Here is a 13,556-nt window from a genome sequence, read left to right on the forward strand (position 1 = left end):
CAAATGTGTTGAAAAAATCTTCTCTCCATTGGACAGAAATTGAGGAAAAAATTTAACAGGGAGGCTAATAACTCTGACTTCAACTGTATATATTTACTATTTTTTATCAGGGTTGCATGGTGGCTCAATTAGCACTGTTGCCTCACAAGCAAGGTTGCAGGTTCGAGTCCTGGCTGGGCCAGTTGGTATTTCTGTGTGAAGTTTGCATGTTCTTCTAAATCTTTCGGAAATATTTTTGGTAGATCAACAAGTGTGGCTATGCGGATCATCCAACAAGCTAAAAATAGTGCTTAAAATGTCTCTAAAATGACCAAAAAAAGTATTTAAATCTCAAGATTAAATAGAAAATGAGGCGTAAAACTGAAAAAAAAGTCCACTTTTTAAGAAAACAAAACACCCATTATACCAGGCTGGCTGCGGTCCTGAAAAATCAATGTTTAAATGTTGAATAATCATACACAAATACTAATATAAAAATATATAATACTGTATACAACTTAAGAAAAACATTATTAAACCTCCAGTGAAATTGTAATTGTTTTTCAAATAAAGCTGTTCAACAGAGCAAGGAAATGTTTCACAGTATTTCCTATTAAATGTTTTTTTTTTTTTTGGTTTGTTTGTTTGTTTATCTGGAGAAGGTCTTATTTTTTTTAATTCAGCTGGAATAAAAGCAATTTTAAGGTCAATATTAATACATTATTTCCAATTAGCTACAGAACAAACCAATGATGTCCAATAATTTGCCTAATTAACCTAACTTTAACCTAATTAACATAGTAAAGCCTACATATTGCACTTTAACTCTTAAAGGGCACCTATTTTACCTCTTTTTCAAGATTTAAGAAAAGTATTTTGTGTGTCCAGAAAGTGTCTGTAAAGTTTCAGCTCAAAACACCGATCAGATAATTTATTATAGTTTTCAGAATATTGGGATTTTCTGCTCTGAACACACCGTAGCTGTTTTTTTTTTGTCTGTGCCTTTAATGCTAGTTCTCTAATTCTAGTTCTCTTTGATATTATTCTACATGTTACTACAAAGACATGATATTTTGGAGCTGTCAATCAAATTGTTGGGCCGGGAAAACTGCACTCCTACGTCACGTTGCAGTGGGTCTCAAAATGGAAGGGATTTGGATCCTATTTTAACATCAGGAAATTAAAAAAAAAATTACTTCTTGTGTTTCTATCATTCCAATATGACTGTGGACATAGTGACATATCGTATACCTACACACAGTTCCGTTCAAAAAGCTTATTTTTATCATAGGTACCCTTTCATTCTAGAAAAATCAAATATTTTAAACTGTCGTAACAAAAACAAATTAAATTAGTAATTAATCATTTTTTTTAAACTATTACATAAAAACTCCCTAAAACTTCCTTAAAAAAAAAAAATTCACAGGAGGTCTAACAAGTTTTTCCTTCAACTGTATATAATGCAACATCCAGCAGGTTTGCACAGAAAAGGTGATGGTCAAGAGCTTGGAACGGAAGTCTATGTTTCTGAAATAGCCTGCCACCAGGGAGAGGCAATGAAACCAGTGAGAGAGAGAGAGATTGTGTGTGTGTCTGAACAGATGTCCTTAATGTCTGACACTCCAGAACCCTGCAGACACCTTGGCTTGAGCACACAATGGCATTCACAAACACACAAGCACTGTACATTGCTATATACAGTAGAGCTCTTCCCAAATAGACAGCTTCATATTTACTCTGGTGTACATGCAGGGCTGCGATTACATGCAAGTCCAAGTCAATCTTTCTCACAGTTCAGCGCACTGATAGTTGAGGACATGCACACTGCCTCACAGTCACATGCAGTTCTAGAGGGAGGCCCGGACAGCACACTGCATGCTATGCATTCAAATTTAATATGACATAATCACACAAAACTACACTGATAATGCTTTTGCGCTATCAAATTATTTAAAATGCAAATCAAAGTCTCAATGGAAAAGCTAACAGTTTGTTAATTATACATACTCTAAAGTGTAAAATAAATAATAATAACAACATAAGACAATGCAAGTAATGCTTTGCACTATCTAATTATTAAATCCAATAATTTTCCTTCGGCTTAGTCCCTTATTTATCAAGGGTTGCCACAACAGAATGAACCGCCAACTATTCCGGCCAACTAAAGGGAGGTCTGAATAGCACACTGCATGCTATGCATAACCACACAAAACTACACTGATAATGATTTTCACTATCCAATTATTTAAAAGGCAAGCCAAAGTCTCAATGAAAACGTCAAAAGTTCGTTAAATATTCATTGATAATACTGTTTAATCTGCAAAAAGAAAGAAATAAGAAAAAAAATCAGATAAATAATGAGAAAATTAAATACTCTGGGAAAGTCTCAGCAGTTAATTTTATTTGGTAATGCAAGGAGTTTGTGTAAGTGATCAAATACCAAGATTCCTCACTACATGCAATACATTTTTTGTATTTGGAGCTTATAAACTCTTTATTTTTTAAATTGAAGATACTTAAGTTTAATGATTTGGTTCAACTTAAAACAGTTTATGTTTAAAACCTGGAATAAATTACTTACAAAATGCATACAATATTTTAGGAAGGAAGACAAAATCTTAGCAAGTTGAAAACAAGGACAACTTTAACGAAACTGTGTTTGTCTGTATTATGGAACAGTCTGGAAGATTCTCAAAACAATATCAGGATATTAATCAATTTAAAAAGCTGCATAAATATATATTATTAAAGGAATAAAGTGATTACCAGAGTTGATTGTAAAAATATGGAAATTGTATAAAATAATGTTATAAATATATTATTAAAGAATTATGTTGATAAATAGAGGTGATTGAAACAAAAAAAACTAAATGAGAAAGGTATGATGAAATTTTAGTTAATGGATGTCTCATGTAAAGCTCAAGTATGTCTCATGTAAACAGAAGAGATAAGTAAAAGAAGAAATAAGTTGAAGTAATAGACAAAATATGTGGTAATGGGGTGGGTGAAATAATAAGATTGCGCTTCATCCCGCTCTATTTTAGCCATAATAATATGTTGTTTTTTTTATGATTATTTTGTGCATGTTTTTTTGTTCAAAATAAATAATTTAAATCTAATGAAATCATTAACATTTAATATGACAATCGCACATAACAAAGCTGATAATACTTTGCCCTATCAAAATATTCTATAAAAAAAGTCAACATTTCGGTAAGTATACATTGATAATACACAAAGATGCAAAAAAAATATAATCATTGAGAAATAATGAAAAAATGTAATTCTTTGGGAAATTCTCGGCTGTTATTTTTATTTATAAATGCAGGGTAACATGGTTTATGCATGAAAGTGATAAAAAAATTATTCAGTACATGCTATGCATTAAAATTTAATATGACATAACACTGATAATGTTTTCTATGTTGATAATGTATCTAATTATTTAAAAGCCAAATCAAAGTCTGAATAAAAAGTCAACATTACGTTAATTATACATTGACAATACTCTAAGCTGTAAAAAATAAATAATGAGAAAATTAAATTCTCTGGGAATCCAGTTGGATGTTAATTTTACATAGAAATGCAAGGTTTCTTGGTTGTGCATCTAAGTGATCAAACACCAAGACTCCTGCTTAAAACATTTTTTTTCACTACATGCAATGCATTAAACTTTAATATGACATCACCACACATAATGCTGATAATGCTTTGAACTATCAAATTATTCAAAAGGGACAAGTCAACAAGAAAAGGTCAACATTTCGTTATTGAATCACTGATATACTCTAAGCTGCAAAAAAAAAAAGGATAAAAATTAGAGTAATAATGAGAAACTTTAAATCTCTGGGAATCCAGTTGGATGTTAATTTTATTTAGAAATGCAAGGTTACAAGGTTTAAGTGATCAAATAACAAAATTCAAATTGAATATGGCATAAGCACACACAACAACGCTGATAATGCTTTGCACTATCAAATTATTCAAAAGGCAAATCAAAGTCTCAACTAAAAAAAACTACATTTCAAGTCAAGAGGAACAAATAATACTCTTTAAGCTGATAAAAAAGAAATGAAAAAAAAGATAAATAATGAGAAAATTCTCTGGAAATCCACACAGATGTTAATTGTATTTAAAATTGCAAGATTACATGTTTTATCCATGTAAGTGATCAAATATCAGGACAAAAAAATTCACAGCATGCCATGCATTAAAATTTAATGCAATATAATCATACAAAAAAACGCTAATAATGATTTGCACTATCAAATTATTCAATAGGCAAATCAAAATCTCAATAAAAAAAGTCAACATTTCGTATATTATACACTGATATTCTCTAAGCTGCAAAAAAAATAATAAATAAATAATGAAACGGATGATGAGAAAATAAAAGTGCCTTGGAAATTCACAGCTGTTAATTTTATTTTTAAATGCAAGGTTACGTGGTTTATGTATGTAAGTGATCAAATACCAAGACTCCATGCTAAAAAATTCTTGTGGTATAAATATTTGAACCTGCATGGTAGAAAATGCATAATCATAAGCCTATGTTTGTCAGATGTGGTGAAAATTAAAGTTTCAATTTAAACTGCTCAAATTAGTGACACTACAGTCAGTTCTCACACACTCAAAAAGTGTGTTTGAGTAAAGTTAATAAGCGACAATTTATATTTTGCTAATAAATATATATATATATATATATATATATATATATATATATATATATATATATATATATATATATATATATATACAGAGAAACGTGGAATTATTAAATGATTTTTGTTTTTGTTGTCTACAGTTGTATACACAGACAAGTACAATGTCACAACGAATTTTAAAAGTGCCAAAACAAACTGCTTACTGTACATCTAACATGCATGTTTTTATAATTCCATGTGTTCATATATAGATGTGTATGCTTTATTTTTGTCACAGCTGCATGTATATATACACATACATAAGCAAAGAGTCAAATTAAACTGCATATGTCACGTGCAGGTGTTTCTATAATTTCAAGCTGTACAGTATGTGTGTGTATGCCTATAAACACTGCCTATATCTAAATGCATGCGTTTATAGGTGTTCATATATAATATTCATTCACAGGTAGGCTATACACACACGCGTACTACTGCTGTTTAAATGATGTCAAATAGGATACATGATCTGCATGCACGCGCATATGGCATATCTATATTTCATATAATACAGCAGGGCATATAAAGGAACATATACATCACCATTCATGTTCAAACACTGATATTGTTTTGTTGGTAAAGTGATCTATGTTAGGATGCGTTACTCCGCTGAGGAGACAGAGGGGTGGAGTGGCGCGAAAGAGAGAGAGAGAGAGAGAGAGCATCTATGAGTGACAGGAGAGAGAGAGAGAGCGAGAGAGACTGAGCGCGCGCCACGGTCACAGCGAGCCTGACTGACTGAAGACCGACACGGTTAAAAATCACAGACAACGACACTGAAGTCACAGAAAAAAACGCGATCGTAAAAAGAAGAAAATAAGCCATTCTCTGAATTTACACGAAGGAAAGATGCCGTTTACCCGGACGGAGGTATGTTGTAAACACTTCTTCATATTTAAGCTACTTGTTACCAACGGTCAGTCTGAGGTAACGTACATTTATTTTCCGCTCTGCTGAACTCTGAAATCAGCTGAAATTACGTATAAAAATGTGTTTTCTACGCATTATAAGCGATATTTAGCGGACATTGAATTATTCTGTCTGAATGCGTATAGCTCTCTAATTTGTCTTTCATTTGTTTGCTCTTAAACGCCTATTTAATCAGTCTGAGGCGGCAGCCACACAGGATTTCAATGCAGGCGCTTTGAATAAAGGTCCTGGATTGGGACTCTCGCTCATTTATTTTAATGACCTGTTATTAAAGCAGTGTAAGTGTGTGTGTATAGTGCCTAAACGCGCTTATTTGCTCATGATGGATATTTAAATACTGGTAGCTATGCCATATGGAGGAGATTTGCATTTGTTTTTCTAGTACTTTCAAAGCTGCAGAGTTTGGACAGGAGTTCGGGATGTATTTTTCACGCGAGTATTTGGACTGTACTCTCTCTCTCTCTAGTAATCGTTATAATGGCTATAAAATATAATACAGTAGAGCATCTAATAATATTGGATATTAAAAGACACTTTTATGGCGCATCGTCCTGCACTGTAATGTGATTTCAACCGAGAGACGCAATTTAGTACGTATTTTATTATGGTTGTGAATAAGAAGTTTGTGTTTGAATTATAACTTGCTTTTAACAATAGTTTTTCTATGCATAAATGCCATTGTTTAGATTAATAATAAGGGTTTCTATTATTATTATTATTATTATTATTATTATTATTTCCTATATTAAGTTTTCATAATTCATCTGTGTATGCATAGGAAAGAAATGCATAGGGAATTGCAGTTTGGGTTGCATCTTATTTATGAAAGCCAAAGGCACTCCTCTGTAAAATCTTCAGGGAAATCATCTTGATTTCTGAAGGTGCAGTAAGTCCACAGTGAGCGAGAGAGAGAGAGAGAGAGTGCATGTTTGTGCGAGTGAGTGTGTGTGTTAGCATGGTGGGAACCCTTCTATATTTTATCATATTTCCTTATTTTTCATCTTTTTTTCCCTGCCCTGTTGGTGACAGCCAGGAAACAGTGGGGGTTTTGTAGAATCGCCAGCATGAGTCTATAGCCATGCCAAAACAGTGGGACCAGTATGTAACAAACACGCTTTAAATCGCCTGAAAGAAGTACAGCGAGGCCTGCATCATGCAAACACACACACATATGCAGCCCTTTAAACACAGGCCCAGCGTCTGCAAAACCATTTTAATTACAAGAGTAATTATACCCCTACACTTGTTTTCATTTACATAAGCAGCTTTGAGCGATGCATTAGTAATTTTAGTACATGCAAATATAATATATACTGTATCAACAAAGTTTCAAAGGTATAGTTCACTCAAATATGGAAATGGAGTTATTATTTCACCCTGGTGTTGTTTTGTGGGGTCGACACGGTTGTCAGATAACATTTAGCATTACAGCTGATAGCAGCTTGCTGTTGCAATGAAAACAACAAGTGTATTTACATCAAAAGAAGAAAGTACATTACATGTCCAATCATATTTTTTTACAATGTTGCTGTGCTTTTTCTAGGTGAGTAGGAGTGAAATAATTAGGCCTTATGAACACACAGCACGAAGACAAGCAGTCATGATCAGGATTTTCATTTAAGCCCCAGAGTATCTAGCCTCAGAATACTTAATATTAGGCCTGCACAATGTATAAAAATGAACAACCATGATATACATATCACAAGGGTTTGCAATAAATGAGTGGTGTAATAATACAGAGGTATCTATGTGTCCCTGCCACTCTCAGATAGACTTTACAGCACATCAGGCAATGTAGAGTGGACATGCTGATTTTTCTGTGTAAAAAATGTGTAACGATTTTAGTATGATTGCTGAAATTCGACCAAGCAATCAAGCCATGTTCAGAAAGCAAAGACAGAAGCGAAGTAATTCCACTGTTTCAAGTGTTTTGTTTTCCTGATTGGTCTTGATGTTTCAGGTTGATATAACTATAGTAGAACAAAGTGGTGGGAATATTTATTTTTGTTCCTTTGGAAAATGTCCCATTCTTTTTATGCAACAGTAAAACATGGCTGTTTTAGAAGTTTCTTTTCCCTAAAAATAATATGAAACATATTGGTTAAAATAATCTAAAAAAATTATTATATAACATATACAATATTATACTATTTAGCATGCTATTTCTGCTAACAAATATATGTGCTAGAACCTTGGCCGGTTTAGGCCTGTAGTTGAAAATAAATTAAACTAAAACTACCAGTAGGTGGCAGCAAGTCCCTGTCTTAATGATTAAGTCATTGATTTTTCACTCAAAATTGATTCTATTCATTCAAAAATTAAAGTTTTTGCAGGAGTGCTTCGCCTAATCATTTTCTAAAATAATTTATATATATATATATATATATATATATATATATATATATATATATATATATAAAAGTTTCGGTATAAAGGCTCTATTTTTTACAGTGAGGCTAGACTTTCCAAGATATACGCAAATGTAAGTGACACATGTGAGCGATGCCATTGTGCTAAAGCAGTTTTAGCTCTTATGTTTTGGGCATGCCCTAGACTGTTCGCTTATTGGACAACTATTTTTAAAATGTCCAAAGCATATAACAAAGACATTAGACCTAGCTTTGAAATGGCTATTTTTGGAGTACTCGAACAAGAAACAGTCATATCCAATAATTATTAGGGTGCTTATGCCTTTGCGTGTCTTATGGCTCGGAGAAGAATATTGCTTGATTGGAAATCAAGTAAACCGCCTTTAGTGTCACTCTGGTTTAGTGATATGATGCTGTTTTTAAGATTGGAAAATTAAATACTCTCTTAGAAGATTTACTAAACGTTATTATACAGTATCGAATCTAATGATCTCATTCTTTGAAAAAGGCCTAACACTTCCCCAAACTAAAATTAATAGGGAAATTAAAAGGTATTATAAGGATAATGCAATCGAACTCAATGGGCAAACATTACTGTTAAATACTTCCTCAATACTATCAAAACTCTGTGACTATGTAAATATTTAATTTAATTTAGTATTGATTTATTTTATTTTTTTGTTATTATTTCTTTTTTAGAAATTTTCTTTTTATCATTGTTTTATTTATTTATTTATTTATTTCTCTTTGAAGGGGAGGGAGGTTGTTCATGAGAAAAAAATGTAACAAAAAAAGAAAAAGTCTTGTCAAATCTTTGTATGTAATAATTCATCTTGTTTTTCTTTCAATAAAAGCAATTATAAAAATAAATAAAAAACAAAGGCTCTATTTATATTATAATGTAATGTATTATGTATTATAATATAATGCATGCGTCTTGGAAGCAATGCCAATAAGCTAAGGTGTAAGTACGTCATTTCCAACGCAGGCATGCAACTTGCGTGTGCAAATAGGGAGCAATGTGAGCAAGCCGCACATGCACATTTTACATTTACACCTAGTTAAAAAAAATGAATTTATCCAATTGCAGCTAGCACAGCGTTATTTATGCAAGTAGAATTAACCAATCTGCTTCACACTATGTATGGAATATACACATTTTAGTAATAACAACAAACTAATTACCTCAGACAAACACAGCGCACCCAAACACTGCAGCGCTTTTTACTTTTCTTATTTACATCAGAGGTGCAGCAATGGTTTGTCCGTTTGTCATTCTCTGAGAAAACGGTTGATGGCTGCCTAATACCAGAAAGATGACAGGGGAGCATGAGTGCAAAGCGCATTGAAAATGGTGAAGGAAACCATGCGCTCGCTCTTTTCAGGTGTGAATTTTGGGTTGCGTAATTGTCACTTCAGGTCAAAATAACAACACACGCGAAAATGAGTGTCGTGGCTAGTAGCAGTGAAGAGATCATAAATAACGATGTAAGGATGTCAAAGTGGCTTTTTGGTTTCTTTTGCATCCCAGCTACTAGCACCCATCTGAAAGATTTTTAGCATAGGGGTGATGTAGTCATTGAACTTCACAATTAGTAATGTTGCAGTATGTATTTGAATAATGATGGTTGGTTTCTTTACTTGAAAGCTCAGATTTGGTTATCATAATTTGTTTGTTGATAGAGTTTGAGGTTTACCGTATTATTATAATTTACACCTTAAAGTTTGCTTTGATCGTTCAGCATCTACGCTTTACCATTGGACACACTTTGTAACATTTTATTCATCAAATTTAAGAGTCTCTTTAACACTTCTGTTTATTTTTTTATAAAGAGATCAGATGTTTTGTTTAAATAATTTTGTTTTTGACTATTAAAACTATTTGCCCTAGTAATGTTGGTAAAAAATAAATAAAGTGGTTAAATAAAACAAAAAATCCTAATACTCCTAATTGTATTGTTTAAAAATATTCAATAATTATCGAAACCGAATGATATAAAACATGATCTCGTGATATCACTCAGCCCTAAATCAAATATCACATTATTTAGCATGATGTTACATATCACTTTTTCAATATTAAACAGTCCTAGTTGTGTTGTCTCAGCCCACTCTTTCATACCTTAAACACCTTTTGCTGGTCACTATTCACTATAACAAGCATGAACAAAACACTTGATATAAATTTAAATTTCCCCTTTTGTAGTCAGAAAGCACTGGAACAACACTAGGGTGAGCAAACAATGACTCTGTTTGTTTTCGGTTCTCGGAGAGCTATCCATTTAAAAAAAAACACTGTCAAATTCAGTTCACTGAAGCAGCAGTCCATCTTGTGGTCAGAAAAACACTACACGAACTACTACATCAACAGTGAGACATCTGGGATTAGCAGAGCACTTCAGACCCACCTCACACACAGTAGATTACACAGACTTAGAGTACATCAACTCTGGCACAGATTAACATGCTGGTCAAATGCTGATGAGTGATGAGAAAGAGAGAGCAAGAGGCTGAGCTCACTAAGAGAAAATTCACAAGAGATTAAATCTGGGTATGGTTAAACTTTTTTTTTATTTATCCTCAAATATCCTCTCTCTGTCTGAAAAAATAAAACAAAACAAGCAGCTGAGAAAGAAAATGTGACACTTATTATTATCTATTATTCTATTCTATTTTTATTTATCTATTACTTAGATGGTTAAGATTACACTCAAAAAAATGCCTGGTTGTTTTAACCCAATTCTGGGTGTAACAGGGACTAACCAGAGTTGCCATTTTGGGCAGTTTCCCGCCCAATCGGGTGGTTTTGAATTTGATTGTGCGGTTAAAAAGGGCATAGGCGGGTTGACAAAATTTGTTTGGTTTTGGTTTTGAAATTTGGTTTACACACTTATTTACCAAAACATAACTGTGTGCTCCTAGTCCATTTAGTTAGTGACTAGTGCATAGCGCAAACCATGTGGACCCACCCGCAAGACAAGGTAAAGGAAAGTAGTATCAAAATCTGACTTCCCTTCACATACACATGCATCATGCAGCACCTGTAGTTATACTCACAGTGGTTTATCACACCTTTATATAACATAAGCTATGTTTCCATCCAAAAATGTGAATTCACTTTATTCACAAAACTGAAATATCGCATAAAAGACGTTTGAAAAAAGCAGAGTTTCCATCCAACGAGTCAGAGAACAAAATCGTCACTTTCTGATTAACTGGCGCCAAATATAAACAGTAAAAATGTAAAGATTTACTGCGGTAGGAGAAGCTGGGTTAATCTATTCCTTATTTATTAAATTACTTGCACCTCAGAAGACGATGCAGACACGCAATGAACGCGTGGTGGCATTTGAAGGCATGAGACGCAGAGCACAGACACTTTTGACAGTTCTGGAGGTGATTAATAATATGATAACAGAATTTTTTTAGAATTACCAAAACAACATTTCTGATGATTTACAGTGTGCTCAGCCTGCATTTACACAAATTTTCATCATCACATGATCTCTTATAACAAAATGACCTTTTTAATGCACATACTGAAATTTGTTCAGTAAAGGTGTTTCTATCACAGTTTATGCACTTCTTTTCTTATTGAATAAAAAGTTTATCCTACTCAGTTATGCGCATATGTTTTTATGCAAATTTTTTAAATGTATTGCACATAAAGATAGGTGGATGGCAACATAGCTTTAGAAATGTTGTCTGATTGACAAGCAGCACCTAAGTATGTTCAAAAGAATTTAAAACCGCAAATGGGACAAATTTATACCCCATTTTGAAAGCAAAATATACTTATATAGGTACAGTAGTGTAATGTAAACATTAAGTGCATTGTGTGGGTGAGAGGGGGGCCGTGTTTCAATGTGATCCGCTTATGTTGTGGTTCTGTGACTGCTGGTGCTGGTTTCTGTATGGTTAAAAAATATAACAGTTAAAGTAACTAGAATCATTTTGATTTAAATCATTAAATAAAAAAATTGATCTCATATCTGGGCAGTTTTTTGTGCATTTGGGCGGTTTTTGAACAGCTTTTGGGATGGATAAAGTGAGCTATATCTGGCAACACTGGAACTAACTCAACTGCTAGGTTAATTTTTTTAATTAAATTAATTGGACCATATTTAACACAATGTTTGGGTTAGTGCATATTCTATCCAATTTGGTTTTTAAATATCCCAGTATTCCTTCAGGGTGTCCACAGGGTCTTAAATCATTTTAAACATAATTTTTCTTAATTTTGTTTTGTCCAAGTAAACATAGTCAATCCAACATCCAACCAATGACCAACAACATATCTGTAAAACCTTATATATATATATATATATATATATATATATATATATATATATATATATATATATATATATAATTGCACTTTCAGCAAATACCCCAAATTGCCAGATTAATTTGACTAATCAGGAAGAGACAATCAAAAAAAACTAATTATATGATTCCTCATGGTAATACTTTGCCATTAGAAAAAAAAAATTAGTGTTTAACCCTCTATAAGTCTAACATTTCATTCTTAATGTTCTTAAAAGGGTCTTTAAAAAGTCTTACATTTAATTTGGATACATGGACATGACTTCAGTCATTTTTGGTGACGCAATTAAACCATCCATAAATAAAAAACTATTTTAGCACCATTTCAGCTGCAACATCTCTATCTCTATTGGAGGTGTCAGTGTCAGTATTAATATATAAATTATTATAGCATACTTTTATTTGGGTGTCTGACAACTAAAAATAGATCTGGTGGCAGATATTGCAGCCTCTGTTACTTTTTTAACCTTTAACTTTATTGTTTTTATTTAGTTGTTTATGATATTTATTTATTTTTGTCAATTCTGATTTCAATGCCTCATTATTAAATTGTTAAAATGACTATAATGAAATAAAATATTCTTAAGAATGAACCTCGATGTGTTCTTTGGAAGAGTGTACTTGCATTGTGGTGATATTATATTGTTGTTCTTGTATTATATAATAAGTGGCATAAAATGGTCTTAAAATGACAATAATATAATTTATCACACTATATTTAGTTGCAATATATCGTACTACAAATATAGATATGTTGACAGGCCTTTTGATGAAACCTGCAGAAACCCTGTTCTTATTTCTCTTATTTGAAGTTATAAATTCCCTGCATTTTCAGATGATTTTCTTCTACAGAGATAGTCCAGGATCTATTGGCAGTAGCTTTAGTTGTTTTATAATTCACAGTCTGCCTGTGAGAGTGGTCTGTGTGTGTGTGTCAGTGAGGTCACTCTTCAGTGGGCTGCATGATAAAAACAACACTACAGATTACAAAGGAGATAAAGCGGCTCCACGACTACTTTTCTATAGATCTTATAGGGGGGAAATCCTAGACATATGCACATATGCTTTTTACTTGCTATAGTCCACACTTGCATTTAAGTCTAATGAATTGTGTCAAAGCCACTGCGGTTTGTGTCAAAGCTTTTAATGTACTTTGCACACAAAAAACAGAGGAAGAAGTGAGATGTGCTATTTACTGTTGAGTGGCTGGCAGACAGACTGAGCATTTCATCATCTAACCATCACCACT

The 13,556-nt window shown here is 32.7% G+C and overlaps 2 protein-coding genes across 4 annotated transcripts in view; one reads left to right on the top strand and one right to left on the bottom strand.

Moving 5' to 3' along the window:
• Positions 1-13,556, bottom strand: part of macrod1 (mono-ADP ribosylhydrolase 1) — a 206,563-nt gene that overhangs the window by 90,583 nt on the left and 102,424 nt on the right. The gene's annotated exons all lie outside the window — the stretch shown is intronic.
• The window catches only part of flrt1b (fibronectin leucine rich transmembrane protein 1b), a 49,104-nt gene continuing 40,921 nt past the window's right edge, over positions 5,374-13,556 (top strand). Inside the window, exon 1 of the mRNA XM_073922230.1 lies at positions 5,374-5,552. The gene's annotated coding sequence lies outside the window, so the exon portion shown is untranslated. The remainder of the gene's footprint in view (positions 5,553-13,556) is intronic.

Source organism: Danio rerio, chromosome 14 (genome assembly GCF_049306965.1).
Source record: "Danio rerio strain Tuebingen ecotype United States chromosome 14, GRCz12tu, whole genome shotgun sequence".
Classification (NCBI taxonomy): domain Eukaryota; kingdom Metazoa; phylum Chordata; class Actinopteri; order Cypriniformes; family Danionidae; genus Danio; species Danio rerio.